Raw genomic sequence first — 15,030 nt, 5'->3', positions numbered from 1 at the left:
GCAACTGATTTTGCATCCTTGGCCTCCTGCACTTTTCATGCCTGTGTGCATGTCACTGCTGTTCCCAGAGCCTGTGCAGTCATCCCCTGTATGCTCTGTGGTTGTGTATTTGCAGCCAAGATCTGAACAAGCTCATTAGGAAATCGACTCAGTCATCTCTATTGAGCACTCCTGGAAGTTATCCTTGAAGGACCTTCTGGGGCAACAGCACTTCCTCATCCGTGATGTCATTGATCACGTAGAATCAGGAATCACATAGTTTCATTCAGAAGTTCAAATGATTACAATAATCTTTTACTTTTGCTCCCTCCTTTTTTGCTCCTCTGTAACGCCAGAACCTCATGTCTGTAATAGTTAGGAACTTTTATTTTTAAACATCAATTTATTTCTGAATACTTTATACCCATTTGTCCTGCCTGACAATACTGGCCTTGAACTAGCTCACCATTCTCCTTTGTTTAAGGTCCTTATAATACCCTATTTATAATTTTTCTTTTGCTAGGCTAAACCTGTGCTTTCCTAGTCTTGTTTTGTAATGTGGGCCCTCCATGCCTCTATTTGTCCAAGCTGCATTTGTGTATCCTCTTTGAGCTGAATTTCCTTTAATATGGGCGAAATTATATACCAGTTTTAGACAAGGTACTAAATATGACCACTTAGAAGAATCTCAGACGTGATGAGAGTGCCCTGCACTGCAAGCCGCTGTTCATCTTACTGTTTCCAGTGCTCCATCACATTGCTGGCTGACAGCTACCCTCTGGCCCAATGCTACCAACAAGCATTTATTTCGCTCCTTTTGTTTCCAGGTGATAGCCCCCAGCCCACAGCAGAAATTCCTATATTTAGTTCCTACATACATTATCCTATTTTGTCCTGTTGTATTTCTTACTTTGTGCTTTATTGTGACCTTATGGCCACTCCATTTTTTTCATCCGATCACCAGATACTCATCAGTCAGCACTGGCAGTGCTGGCATCATCTCACCAACAGCCTCAGCTGGCAGATTCCTCCCTTTGGCCCAGCCTGAGCAACTGCTGCTCCTCAAAGAATTTCACCAGCAGTGTCCATCTAGCCTGATGGTTTTTCAGCACAATACACCTCATTATCTCCTCTTTGGCCTGTGCCTTAATGTACTGACATTCTTGTACTAATCCTCATCCTCTTCAGCTTAACTAACAATTCCCCATGTGTTACTGTGCCAAAAGCTTTACTGAGCTCCAAATAGATCAAGTCTGCAGAATTACTGTTGTCAAGAAAATTATTTGTCTTGTCTAAAAAAAGGGATCAATTTAGTCTGGCACAATCTACTTGTGCTGCATTTTGTCTGATTTTCCATCATGTAAATCAATGCAAACCATACACCACTCCATAAAGTCAGGTGATCCTTGTAGTACAAGCACAATCAAAATCATGTTACTGGCTGATGATCAAGGTCATCACTAAGGCCAATCACCAAGCACATCTGAAAAAATGAGATATTATTTGTGGAGTTGTCTACTGTTTAATACATCTAAAGAATACAGTTTCATTCATATTTCATGACATATTCAGAGAAAAACATATGAGAAGAAAAGTCTATTCAGATGGAGCCTTATCTACATATATCTGGTCTAGTCAAGTCCCTGGCTTAGTATTTGTTAACATAATAATTTGATTTTTATAGTGCTTTTCTTTCAGGTAATGGGGAACATTTCCAAAACAATGAATTAATCCTTTCAACACCTTTGTAAGCTCCATATCATTATTCCCAAATTTTCAAATGGATGGAATAGCAGTAACGAGTCTAAAAATGAAGTAAGAAGAAATTAACTTGTCTTTCCTAATATAATACAACAAAAACATGTATACATCTTCTTCCTCCTCCAGCCCCTGTTAATGCCCAAGAGAAGTACAAACTGACTGTACAGTCTTTGTAGCAGCAGCTCTTCTCTTTTAAAGCCAGATTTTCCATAGCTAAATTTCAGTGTTACGATTCCCCATATTCTTTCTGCCTTGCCTGTTTTTATCTTCCACCTCTTTCTGTGCTGAGGGAGCAGACTCCTAAGGATGCTCCAGCTCAGCATGGGCAGGACATGGTGCATAGGACAGGTGAGAAGAAACTGGATGAGGAGAGACCCCAGGGGCTTGAGGGGGCCGTTGGGCTGCAGAGCTGGAAGGGTGGACACCTGTGACAGCCTATAGGCCACTTGCCCACACAAAAGGACTCACAAGAATTACTGTCATCAACCAGACTATGTCACCAAAACACAACTGACACAGGGGCCAGCTCTGCATGGAGCCCAACAGCTTCATGGCAAGATCTGGTGTTTCCTTTCCTTTTTTATGTGTTGTTTTTGTTTTTTTTTTTCTCCACTTTTTATTTTTTACAACAGTGTTACACTACTCCTAATTTCTTGTACTACAGAAACTCTACCAAGTGGACCTTTTTCTCACAATGAGACTAATATCCCCACAGAGGCCTCTGCTCCTCTCCATAATCATTGTGTGGGGTCGAAAGAAGAGAGAAGAGAGAAGAAAAAAGATGCAGAGGGAAGAGGAGTATTGTGCAGTCTTTCCTGAGGAAAAGTCTTCTGGCTGTTTTACACAGCACCAAGAAGCATCTGCAGTTATGGTGAAGGAAGGGTTTGCCATCAAAGGAGTCAGAAACCAGAAAGACATTTTGGTAGACACACTTTTCAAGAGGCCAAACTTCCATATTCTCTCAGGGAATATGTTCCACAATGTCTTCAGTACATATAAATATCATGTTAGGTGGGGAAAGCAAAAATACTTTTATATTTTATATTTGCCTTGAAGAGAAAATCAAATTTGTTAAATATAATGCTAGCAGCCACAAGAATTATTTTAACTTCTAGGTAACATTTCAGTGTTTCTAAAAGGTATGATAAAAGACATATCAAACACCCTAGACTGCAGAGAACAATGAAGCACACAGAATAAAGAAGACAAGTTTAATGAGGTATGAAGACTGTCAATGCCAATGCAGAAATGCAAAACGTAGATCAGCATTGAAATCTCAAATAATCTCCTGTTGCAAAGTGAGTATGCATGGCTACTTAGAAAATAAATGATGCATTCAAAGGTGATAGAGGCATGCTGTTCCCAAGCAAAACACTTCTTTTTAGCATGTAGTCTCATCAAGGCACTTCTCTGTCAGACTGTGAAAGGTATAGATCTGATGCATCTTCCTGCAGTTGCAGCATACTTAAACATTTCTGGTTATTGTAGATTGAGAGCTATTTAATCCTACTGCAGAATAAAAAAATATAGAGCTGAAAAAATAGAATGTCACTGTAGTAAAAGACAGATCAGTAACTCTGTTATGACTCAGTAGCTCCAAATAAATTATTTAAACCACTTGTGCTCAAGAATGACCTTTCTGTCATCACAAGACAAGAAAAATATTTTCCTTTTTTTAACCTCCACAATTCTAATCACACTCATTCCTTCAAAATCAGGTGACCAAGACATGGCAATTTGATCATTAATCTCAGACTTTGAAGTACTGAAGCACCATCAATCCGATGTAAAAAGTGACACAGTAACAGAAACTGGGAGAGGGTCAACTGAGCAGAAATCAGAGGCAGATAGCGTTGCTCAGCATAAATTTCTAAGCATGTATGACCAAATACTGTAAAGTGATAAAAATCTTTCAGATTATCCAAGTTGGTAAGGTTCAGGTCTGGAAGAACAGATTTTAATTGATACTAAGTTGTAAAAATAAACACTAGGTAAAGTACTACTCCAGTGCATTGTATGAATGTCCAGTGCACACAGGGAATGTGTAAGCCAAGCTGTATTACCTCAGAGTATCTAGATAGCCACATCCCTCTAAAATCTGTTTGACATGCTTAAATTGTTTTTTAGAACAGGTCATGCACTTGTAAGATGTGTCTCTTTTTACCCCTTGTATCAGGTGTCTGTGCCCATGTGCTAGTGGCCTCTGTGAGGAGCAGCCAGGGCTGCCCTGTGCTGGGCACAGCGGATTCCAAGGCACCCACTACAGGGCACGGCTGAGCCCCGCGGCCTCTGTGGTGGTGCCTCAGGGAAAGCGTGTTTCAGAAAGGGCGAAACACTTTGAAAGCTTTAAAAATTGTGTGAAAGAACAGCGTGAGCAGCGAAGTGAGAGGGGAGGAGGTGAGACTGAGAGCCCAGGCTGGAGCAGGTTCATCCTGAGGGATGGCAGCCTGTGGAGAGCCCAGGCTGGAGCAGGGAGCAGCAGCACAAGGAGGAAGGTGCAGCAGAGAGCAGCTGCCATGGACTGACCGCAGCCCCTGTCGCCATCCCCCTGTGTTGCCCAGAGTTGGTGGGAAGTTGAGCCTGGAAATGATGCAGTGAAGCTGAGCCTGGGAAAAAGGGTGGAGGGTGGGGGGAAGGCGGTTTAGTTTTTACCTTTATTTCTCAACATGCAACTCTGTTATTAATTGGCACTAAATTAAATTCATTTTTACCAAGTCATCTGTTTTGCCCGTGATGGGAAACAGTGAGTGATCTCCCCGTCCTCACCTGCAAGCTTTTAATTTTATTTTCTCCTCCTTTCCTGTTGAGGGGCATTGAGAGAGCAGTGGGGTGGATGTCTGGCAGCTGGTCAAGGTCAACCCACCATATCTCTCTAGGTGAAATTGCAAATGCTGCTGGGGGGGGTCTATGTGGACACCCATCTATGGTGTTGTGTATGTACTATGTAGAGAAAAGCATCTACTGGCTTGGGGTAGTTTTGTAAAACACCTAGAAGAATGAAGTTCAGCAGTTCTGGGGGATTAAAAGTTAATTTTGGAATAGTCTGTGATTACAGACACCTACCAATTCACCTGTCTTTAGTAATCTCCCTACCTGAGTTACTTACTCTGCTTAAGCCAACAAGAATTTATTTTTTGACAGGTTTAAAAGAATGAAATGGTGTTTCTGTTATGGTGAGCTAAACCTTTTTTTTTTTCAGAGGTAGCTTTCTCACTAATGGAAATTGATTGATTCCAGTTCTCATATGGAGAACACACTGAGGAAATTTTTCAGCAGAGTATCAAATGAGCTGGAAAAGATACTACTTCACATTGCAACAGAGACAAATCAGCATTGTGCCAATTCATGCAACTCTGCCTTTAGGATGCAGGAAATATTTTTTTGATTGTTGACCTGGAAGTTTTTCAAAGAGTATGTGTGTGCTGCTCCTTATATTAAATAATTCACTTTCCATTATATTTGTTAGAAACAATGGAAAGCTATAGGATTGCTTTGAAAATGTAGTGACATAAATTGGAAGGAGAGAAAAGGCTTTATGAAGAATCAGTCTGGAAGGTGTATCAAAGTAAGTATATGTGTAGCCAGTCTGTGGTTATGCGGCTGAAATGTTAGCTAGGATTTCAGTGCTTCCACAGTGTGTTCTGTAATAACATCAGATTAGTTATCAAAAGATGGAAACCCTTTAAATAAGCAACCAGAACATGGTACAAGAAACTATATAAATATGATAAAAAATGTGACTCATTTCTAGAGCCTCGGGGCTTATATGCACAGATCTTGAAGGGTATTTTATTTTGCTAATGATAAATAATAATGGCTGTTCAGCACTTACATACATCTTCCATTTCCATGGTACCATAGTAGCATGGTAGTGCTAACTGTGAGTGGTGACAGCAGATTCTGAAGGGAACTCAAGTCTGACAAGCTTTAGTGAATGCTGCTGGTTTTGAATACATGAGAAGCTGAGAGTGATAGTGAGGAAGGGGAAAAGCACGGAAAAGTTCAAACATGTTTTAGTCTGGGTACCCATGAATTACATAGCGGGTGATGGGAAAGTTGCTTGTATATATTTCCAAAGGCTGAGGCAAAACATAGAAAATATGAATTTGTTGTTAATGTTCATTGCTTGCCAATCCCAATCTTCAATGCTCTTGTGCAGTATCCCTTTCATCTGAATGAGGCAATCACTGGTCGTTGGGAAGCTGAAGTCTGAGTGGAAGCTTGTGCCCTCCTAAAATGAGTACTACAGAACACATGAAACAAACTCATGCAGCTTCAAGAAATATTAACTAAGCACATTTGGCGCTGCTTCTTAGCTTTTTCATTGCAGAAGCCAAAGAAGAGGCTCGGGGGAGGGAAACTTGCCACCTGGCCACCTGCAATTCCTGTTCTCTTTCTTGCAGAGCAGAGCAGCTTGCAGAAAACAGAGAGACAGAAATCTCACTCTGGGGATGCCTCTTTCTTTTCCCCCAGAGATTTTCTGCAGGCTTCTGTGGTTTGCCCTCCCCTGCCCAGGAGCATACAAGTAAGTGTAAGGAGGACTGAAGGCTGTATGTTGTGCTCTCACTGTACACCAGCTGTCTGTTATTCAAGAAATGTTGTAAAACATCTCAGGGAGTCTATGACTAACACAGTTTCAGTAATGATCCAGAGACAGGCAATAGAGCAGGAGTAAATTAGCAGCACTTGGCAGTGCCAAAGTGAAATGGGAAGAGCCTGTGTTTAAAACCCCATGCCTTCCCCAATCCACATAACTCACATCCATCACTCACTGTAGAAAAGCAGGCATTTAACTGTTTGATTCTCCAAGCGCAAAGCCAAAGCAAGGCAAATCTTTTCATATGCTTTGTAGTTCCAGCTGCTGTAGTGTCCTTTTAAATCTAATTAAAAACACATGATTTTCCAATTCACTCAATACAGGAAAATGCGTATTTCTGTGCCATATCACTTCAATAGAGCACATCATGCTGCAGATTAGAAAGCAATAAGTACAGTACAGCTGAGGTCTGAAAAAAATTAAGACAGTAATAGTTGGCCTTCATCATCAGAAATCTTAGCAAATTCTCATAGAAGTCCCCTGAGGTATAGTTGGGTGCCATATCTGCAGCAAAATCCCTGCAGTCAGCAGTGCAGGAAGAGAATTTGTCAGCCTCCCTAGGATCTTTACATTCAAGTGGAAATTATCCATAGGGAAAGGTTGATCTGTATGGCTCAATTTGTTTCCAAGGGCCCCTAAAATGCTCAGTCCCAGGCTGGGGCTGCCAGGAGAAACAATGATCTTTTGAAAAATAAGATGGAAAGAGAGAGGGGCAGAGACACCATCTTTTTTTCATGAGATCCCTGATTGTAATAAATTAATATTTGTGATCTGTTTTGAGGGCTATGAATAAAAATTGCAACATGAACAACCTGTAAGTGCCGAAATTCTACTCTTCTGAATTTGCAGTATAATTAATTTTGTGGGAATTAAGTAGTCAAAAGGTTCACAAATCAAGATTTTTTTTTTAAACAGCTTTCAAAATGAGACTAATTATCTGCTTCAGAGGTGGTAATGGATTTTTCATACTTTTTATATGTTCATATTTGTATCCATATGCAAAAGTCATGCTCATAAAATAGCATATTATTCTGAGGCATTCTAGCAGATATTTTAATCAGTAAAGATAATTTATCAAGAAACTCACAAATCTGAAAAGTGCTTTTTACTAATGCAGAATAAAATTCAGGTAGAGGGTGCAGCACAGTTTATATATATAAAAAAAAAAAAAAAAAGCTGGAATTCTGCCTTTTCTACCTCAGTTTTCTTTTTTAGTTTACTCTGCACATTATGATTGTGAGTGATCCTAACTTCCACCTTCCCAGACATTTTGCTTTTGCTCCTGGTAACCTATTCTTTCCTAAAGCTGGGTGCACAACTTTTATTAGACACAATTTATTAGCAAGGTAGTGCACCTATGAGAGAAAAGTGATGATTTTTTTTTTCTATTTTATTTTTTTTAAAATTTCTGAGCATTTTGAAAGTGTGAGCAAATGGTTAAGCCCACACTGACATTAATTTATTACACACTAGTGTTAAACAGGAATCACACTAAGAAATAGAGAACTCTATTGTGTATATTTTGTAAATATTTGCTTTCATTTTTGTGTGAGCCAAGGCCTAAAATGTACATATTTATGCTGATAAGCATGCATATGTTCATAGAGATCATGGTCAGTTAAAGAGTAGGAAATGAACTACTCCAAATTTACATATTAGTAAACAGTGACTGCTAGATACGGAATGCTAACAGGAAAAGACAAAACATGGGCTTATTGGATTAACTGCTCTGATTAACTTCCTTCTGTATTATGTTCAGAATTTTTATAAAAAGGAAACACAGACTCTTTCAGAAGCATTTGAAGAAGCCCTCAGGAAAGCAAACTCCTGGATCCTGGGGTAGCAGCAGGAGTAATGAAATTTTACAGTCCGTGGCAACATTTTTTTCAAGAGTTCTGTACCTGGTAGCCTTTAGTTGTGCCACTGCAATATTATAGCTTTAACTGTAAATGCAAACATTACAATTTAGTGCAATAGAGTCTGTTGTCTTTCAGCATAGCAAGAATATTGTCTGTTCACTTGGGTGCAAAATGACTGGAAAAGCTCTGACAGCACATCCAAAGAACTTATGTTAGTACAAGTTATACCACAGAAACACACTCAAGTAATGTATTAGTACTGTATATTGCACAATGTGCAGTTCCATAGGTCTATGAAAGTGCTTCTGAAAAATGGTAAGCCTGCTAGAGATCAAGGTGCAATCACTATAGAAGACATAAGCAACAACAAAAGGATGAGCCTGTGAAGAACAATGGTTTAATATCAACTGCCTTAACACAGAGCTTCCTGAGCAGATGTTCAGAGCAGGTTGCACTCGTGGTGCTTGTTCCTGCTGTACTTCTGCTACTACCCTATTGTTTAATATTCATTCATTTAGTCAGCCTACAGGTGTTAAATGGTATAAGATTATGTAAAAATAGCATAAAATATCCTTCAGTGAGGAAATAAGTAAAAGCTTAGCAACTATGAGAAACCATTACAGGCAGCATACATTCGACTTCATTTTAGTTATGGTAATAGGAAACTACATGATAGGGAAACATCAAACACGAAATGTTTCAGAAGCAAGAAATGAGCCAGGATAGAAACCACAAAGGTAGTTTAAGGATCTTATCTTTATATACATATGGGTATCTTATTATATTAAAGACAGGGGTTTATTTACTCTAAAGAGATTATTTTTATGTTATAACAGTAGCCACAATATGTTTATTCCAATATGGTGTTTCTCTGGCCTTGAAACTATGTTCAGACTGAGGTTTTCTATCTGTGCATACTCCCAAACCTTTGAAATCTAGCCTCTGAACTTAGGTAAGGTTTTCTTCCTTTGTGAGTTAGTAATATTTTTATATTATTTGGAGAACAATTTTAATTTTGAACATATTTTTTTTTTGCATGTATTTTCCTTCTAATCTGTGATTTTAACAGTCATAAATTTTGCTCACATCATGTCTTTCCTTGCTATGCTGAGGTTTTTTTACTATATTATATTTTTAAGTTGTATAATAATTTTAAGTCATGTAACCAGCTGATGTTAAGCACTACCCATCACATTATAAAAGCAGAGATTTCTCTGACATTATTGGGAAAATATTATTGGTTCTAATATCGGACAAAGAATGTATAATAAATCAGTGGTTTGTTGTTTTTTGTTTTTTTTTTTTTTCTTTTCAGAAATGCTACTTTACAGTCTTTCACTAAAATGAAAGAGAAGTATCAGTAGTGATAGAGTGAATCTTAGGATTAACCTCTGCTCTCAGGCCATAAATAAAAGCTCAGAAAGCTCTTCATTAGTGCTTGCCTTCAATTTATTAACTTTACGAATACCAAAATGGAGGGATGGATAGGTAGACAGACAGGTGTAGAAAAACAAAACCAAAAAAAACAGCCCCCAAAATTCCTTAAATCTGGCCTTGAAGAATACCATAATTTTTTGCATCTCTACGTACCAAGGAATTTTTACAAGTGCAAGAGCTGGTGTGATCGGGAATTCACACGTTGTCACTCAGTCCTGTCAGTGCTGGGCACAGGCCAGCGAAGCGATGCTGGAGCACATGTGTTGTTAGCAAGTGGTCAAGCAAGTTCAAAAATGTCACAACAACCTTAAAGATTCTTGGACAGTCATGACATCGCAGTCTGTAATAGATATTAAGAAAGCCTCCAGATAACTCTTTCTATGGACATCAGTTTTCACCTCATAAGGAAGGCATCCAGTGCTGAAATGAGGTGTTCAGCTTTGATAAGGAGTTAACAAGCCTTATAGAAGGGCTACTTTTGAAAACTTGAGTATCATCTGTTTCAGGGCTAGACTCCTTATGCTGGAAAATTCTTGTGTTCAAACAACTTGAATAGCTAATTGTATGTGTGTAAAAGTCTTTATTTTATCTTTTAAATAATACCTTTGCCTAAAATGTCTATTTTTCTATTATTTAAATAATGACTTAAATGCTATGCATCATCATAACTACAATAATAATAATAATAAATTTAATTTAAACTATCTTGAGTCTTAATCTATTGTGCACAGAAATGGCTAAGCAATATTTTGAAACAGTCAAGATTTTTCAGAAAAAGCTTAACTGAAAAGCTAATAATCTTTATAATATTCTTTTTTAATGAACACATAATTCACAGAATATGGAGGCCTTCATCTGTTGATCATGCAGAGATTCTCAAGTAGCAACTTGGGGAAGAAACACACTATTTCAATTAGCAGAAATAATTGGTGGGGTCACAGATGCTTGATTTGGCTTGTGATCTCTCAGTTATCACTTTAAAAGTTTCTTATTCAGTAATCAAAGGTAATATTTGCTGACAAATAAAAAAATATTGAAGAAGCTATCATTGCAAACCTATGCTATTTCTAATAAATATAATTGCTCTGGATTAGTTAATTTATCTAGTTTATACAGAGGTATTAAAGATTTATCCTTTTCTCCAATGGTTTTATCTTTCTTCACTGCTTTGTGCTTTCTTCAGTTTATGTCTTTCCAAAGTAAGTGCAAAAACATTAAACTCATATCTATTTACCTGTACTTGACTATACAAGGCAGGCAGGAACCAAGCTCACTATTGTCTAGGATTTTATCTTCATGAGAAAGATGTAACTATGTGGCTGTGGCCATGACATAAGAGTTTATCTGGACTGGATCTAGTAGCAAGGACAATAAGACAACAAGCAGAATTACTTTAGAGGTGTTATAAATGACTGTGTGTTATTTATGTAGTAAGGATGTAAAAGTAGAGTGAAAGCTGTGAACTCTCCTTGTCTTTTCTGTCTTGGGAACTAACTTCAGTCTCAGCGACAGCAGGAAAATATTAAGGCAACTGCAATTTTGTCTTAGTCAAAGCCAAACCAGTTGTTTGAAACTACAAGTATCCTCAGTAGGGATGTGTGAACAAGTAGCACCAAAAATCAATCCTGCATAAGTTAAATGAAACTAACTCATTATCATGTGAAGTTCAAGGAAGCTGGAAAGTAAAATAACCAAGGACTCAGCCTTGAAGGGGAAACAATCATGATAAAACTGAGAAGTTAGTAATGTTTTGCTAACTTCAACAGGAAATGAGAAGAAAGATATTTTAGAGAGACTTTAGAGATCCTATGAACTATGTGTTGAACAAAGCTAATTCTGTGCACCAGCCTTCAGTGTATCCTCCTTACCTACCCTACAACTATGACATCTTAGAGAGTTTTATGTTCCTTATGGAAAAGACTCCATCTCAGGCTCTGGAGATCTACTGTCTGTGCCTTATATGCATTTAGTTCCAAGCTGTGCCAGTTAACTCCGTGGATACTGTGGAGAGTTCAACACATCACTATCAGATGTATGTCATTATATGTGCTATGGACTGAATGAATACAGAAATAATTCGATCATCTAGACTGTTCATTTTGCCAAGAAACATTGGACTACGATGATCCTTGTGGTCCGTTCCAACCTATGATTAATTATATAATCTTGTCAGCCCAGGAGACATACTGTCACTACCTTGCCAGTTTATACATGAGGTAGTAGGAGCTGTGTGAGAAAGCAATGAACAATCATTTAGATTAATTAAAAGTATCGGGATTAAAGTAAATGAATGTTATTGAAGGGATCATGGATTGACTTGTGGCTAAGAGGAAATTGTTTTAGTACTATATTTTCTTAGAAAGTATATCACAGATGTGTCCAATGGTGTGCCATGCTGCTGACAAGAGACTGCAGAGACATGGAGGGGACCTTCAGCAGGGAGTATGTCACGTATTGCAAAGCTGCTAGATCTGTGTCTTGCAGCCCACCTGATCAGCTGAAAGCCACAGGCATCAGAGCACTCAAAACTTGTTCCATGATATGTAGATGAATGTTATGGTGTTGCTTGGCCAAATTTGCTGGTTTTCTACTAAAACTTAATTTTGATGGGAAAATACATTTCTTAACAAACATTTTTGAAAAAAGTGCTTACATTCCTTGAAAATCCTTGATGGCAAATGAAAATGAAGAATTCCATTAGGAATTCTGTACTATCAGCAAGTTTGCTGATGACACTACGCTGGGAGGAGTGGCTGACACGGCAGAAGGCTGTGCTGCCATCCAGCGAGACCTGGACAGGGTGGAGAGTTGGACGGGGAATAAACTAATGAAATTTAACAAGGGAAAGTGTAGAGTCCTGCATCTGGGCAGGAACAACCCCAGGTTCCAGTATAGGTTGGGAAAGTACATATTAGAGAGCAGTGTAGGGGAAAGGGACCTGGGGGTCCTGGTGGACAACAGGATGACCATGAGCCAGCACTGTGCCCTTGTGGCCAGGAAGGCCAATGGCATCCTGGGGTGTATTACAAGGGGGGTGGTTAGTAGATCGAGAGAGGTCCTCCTTCCCCTCTACTCTGCCCTGGTGAGACCACATCTGGAATATTGTGTCCAGTTCTGGGCCCCTCAGTTCAAGAAGGACAGGGAACTGCTGGAGAGGGTCCAGTGTAGGGCAACGAAGATGATTAAGGAAGTGGAGCACCTCCCTTATGAAGAAAGGCTGAGGGAGCTTGGTCTCTTTAGTTTGGAGGAGACTGAGGGGTGACCTTATTAATGTTTATAAATATATAAAGGGTGAGTGCCATGAGGATGGAGCCAGGCTCTTCTCGGTGGCAAACAATGATAGGACAAGGGGTAATGGGATCAAGCTGGAACACAAGAGGTTCCACTTAAATTTGAGAAAAAACTTCTTCTCGGTAAGGGTGACAGAGCACTGGAACAGGCTGCCCAGGGAGGTTGTGGAGTCTCCTTCCCTGGAGATATTCAAAACCCGCCTGGACATGTTCCTGTGCAACCTCACCTAGGTGTTCCTGCTCCAGCAGGGGGATTGGACTAGATGATCTTTTGAGGTTCCTTTCAATCCCAAACATACTGTGATACTGTGATTTTTTTATTATTTATTTATTCAGGTGTGGCTTTGTTATTGTTGTTTTTTTTTACTTAAAATGTTTGGTGGTTCAGTGTTCTTTTTGTTTCCAGCAACAACAAAACCTTTCAACGGAAGGAATCTTTTTTATGAGCATTTTCTGCAAGAAAACCAGCACACCATTATGCAAAACCTGACAGAGAAGTAAAGTGACTAACTCAAGGTCATGTTGCAAGTCAAGGGCAGAACTGGGAATAAAATTCCTACATATCAGTCTGTTCCTTTAAATATGAGCTTTTGATTCCCAGGTACTCCAAAATCTCTCCTTCTGTCTATATGTTATTCTTTAACTTCAAGTCCTGTTCCGAATCCATCAAACATACTCTGTTCCCAGTGTTTTGTTAACTCACATAATTTATCTTCACCATTTGCCAAAAGCTATAGTATAATTTTCATAGTAATAGTCTACTCTGGCCACTCTGACTTTTCTGAAGAAATTCTGAGAAATGCTGCCTTATATCTTTTGCTGTATCCTGTAATAAATCATATTAAAATGATACAATAATTTATTCCTCTCAATATATTTAACATGCTCTTCAGGATTTGCATTCTGTACCAGTACTGAAACACACAAAAGCTTGCTTGTTTTCTGAGGATAGGGAAGTTATACTTGATGTTATTTTATGAAATCTGAGCATGGCAAAATAAACTTCCTTGTATTACTGCTATTGTGAAAGGATGTAATTCACTGTAAATATTAAGTTGAGTGCATCTAACTATTTGAGGTCACAAAACCCTGCATTTCTCTCAGTATGCTTATACAGTCCTTAATGTACAGTTGCAACCATTTATCATTGATTGGTCTTTCTGATTCATAAGTTGTATTAGTCATAACAGAAGTCTTCATACTTTGTGTGAGACTGATGAGTCCCAGTGGCAGCCAGCAAGTAGCATTTTGGCATTTGTGGGAGGACAGCTGCCAATATCGCTCACCTGATAATACTAAGGCAGCAATAATAAAATAAAGCAATAAAGAAGGGGGAAAATAAAGTTGTTATTGTTTGTTTCACAGGCATGAAAGCAAGAAAGCTATGTGGAGGCAGGCCAAATGGTTACTCGCAAGTACGACCGCAGGCAGGGTGAAGGGCTCAACGCTGACAGCACCGTGCCAAAGTGGGTACTTGCGGAGGGGCAGGTGTGCTGTCAGATCCAACTGCAAAACCAAGGCGCAAGTCTAACCTGCCACACTTATTCGGCAAAGATTAGGAGTTCTAACCAGTCAGCTAAGTGGCCCATGTTAGAATAAAAGTCAAGAAAGAACAGGAGAAAACCTAAGCAGTGCCGAAGAAAGTTCACCTGGACATGGGGGAGAGGAGGAAAAAGGAAGTCATATGCAGAAAAAGTGGGACTCTCCTCCAAACCCTGGCTAATACGCCTCATTAGGATGACACAAAAGCTTTCAAGAGTGCATTAGCTTCATTTTAAAAGCAAACAAATTTCAGGAATCTTCCTGGTGTAAGGAAAATTTCATAAACAGGTTTTCATAATAAATCAGGGCACTGTTTGTTTGAAGAATACTTTCTTCTTTTGAAGAATACTTCTTCCAAAGAAAAATGCCGGTAGTGGTTATTTATCTCAAAGAACTGCAGCTGGAAAGCTTTCTGAGGCTTCAGAATTTTTTGTGTTTTGTCCAGAGACTAAAGCAAGTCTTTTTTTTTTTTTTTTTTTTTTTTTTTTTTTTTGGCGAACTGTTGGAAATAAATGGCTTACAGCTTGATAGTGAAGAATTGGGATGAGATACTTAAATTCATCCC

Source organism: Nesoenas mayeri (assembly GCF_963082525.1).
Source record: "Nesoenas mayeri genome assembly, chromosome: 3".
In the NCBI taxonomy this organism is placed as follows: domain Eukaryota; kingdom Metazoa; phylum Chordata; class Aves; order Columbiformes; family Columbidae; genus Nesoenas; species Nesoenas mayeri.
The sequence above is the reverse complement of the archived record's forward strand: the minus strand, read 5'-3'. Positions refer to the sequence as shown.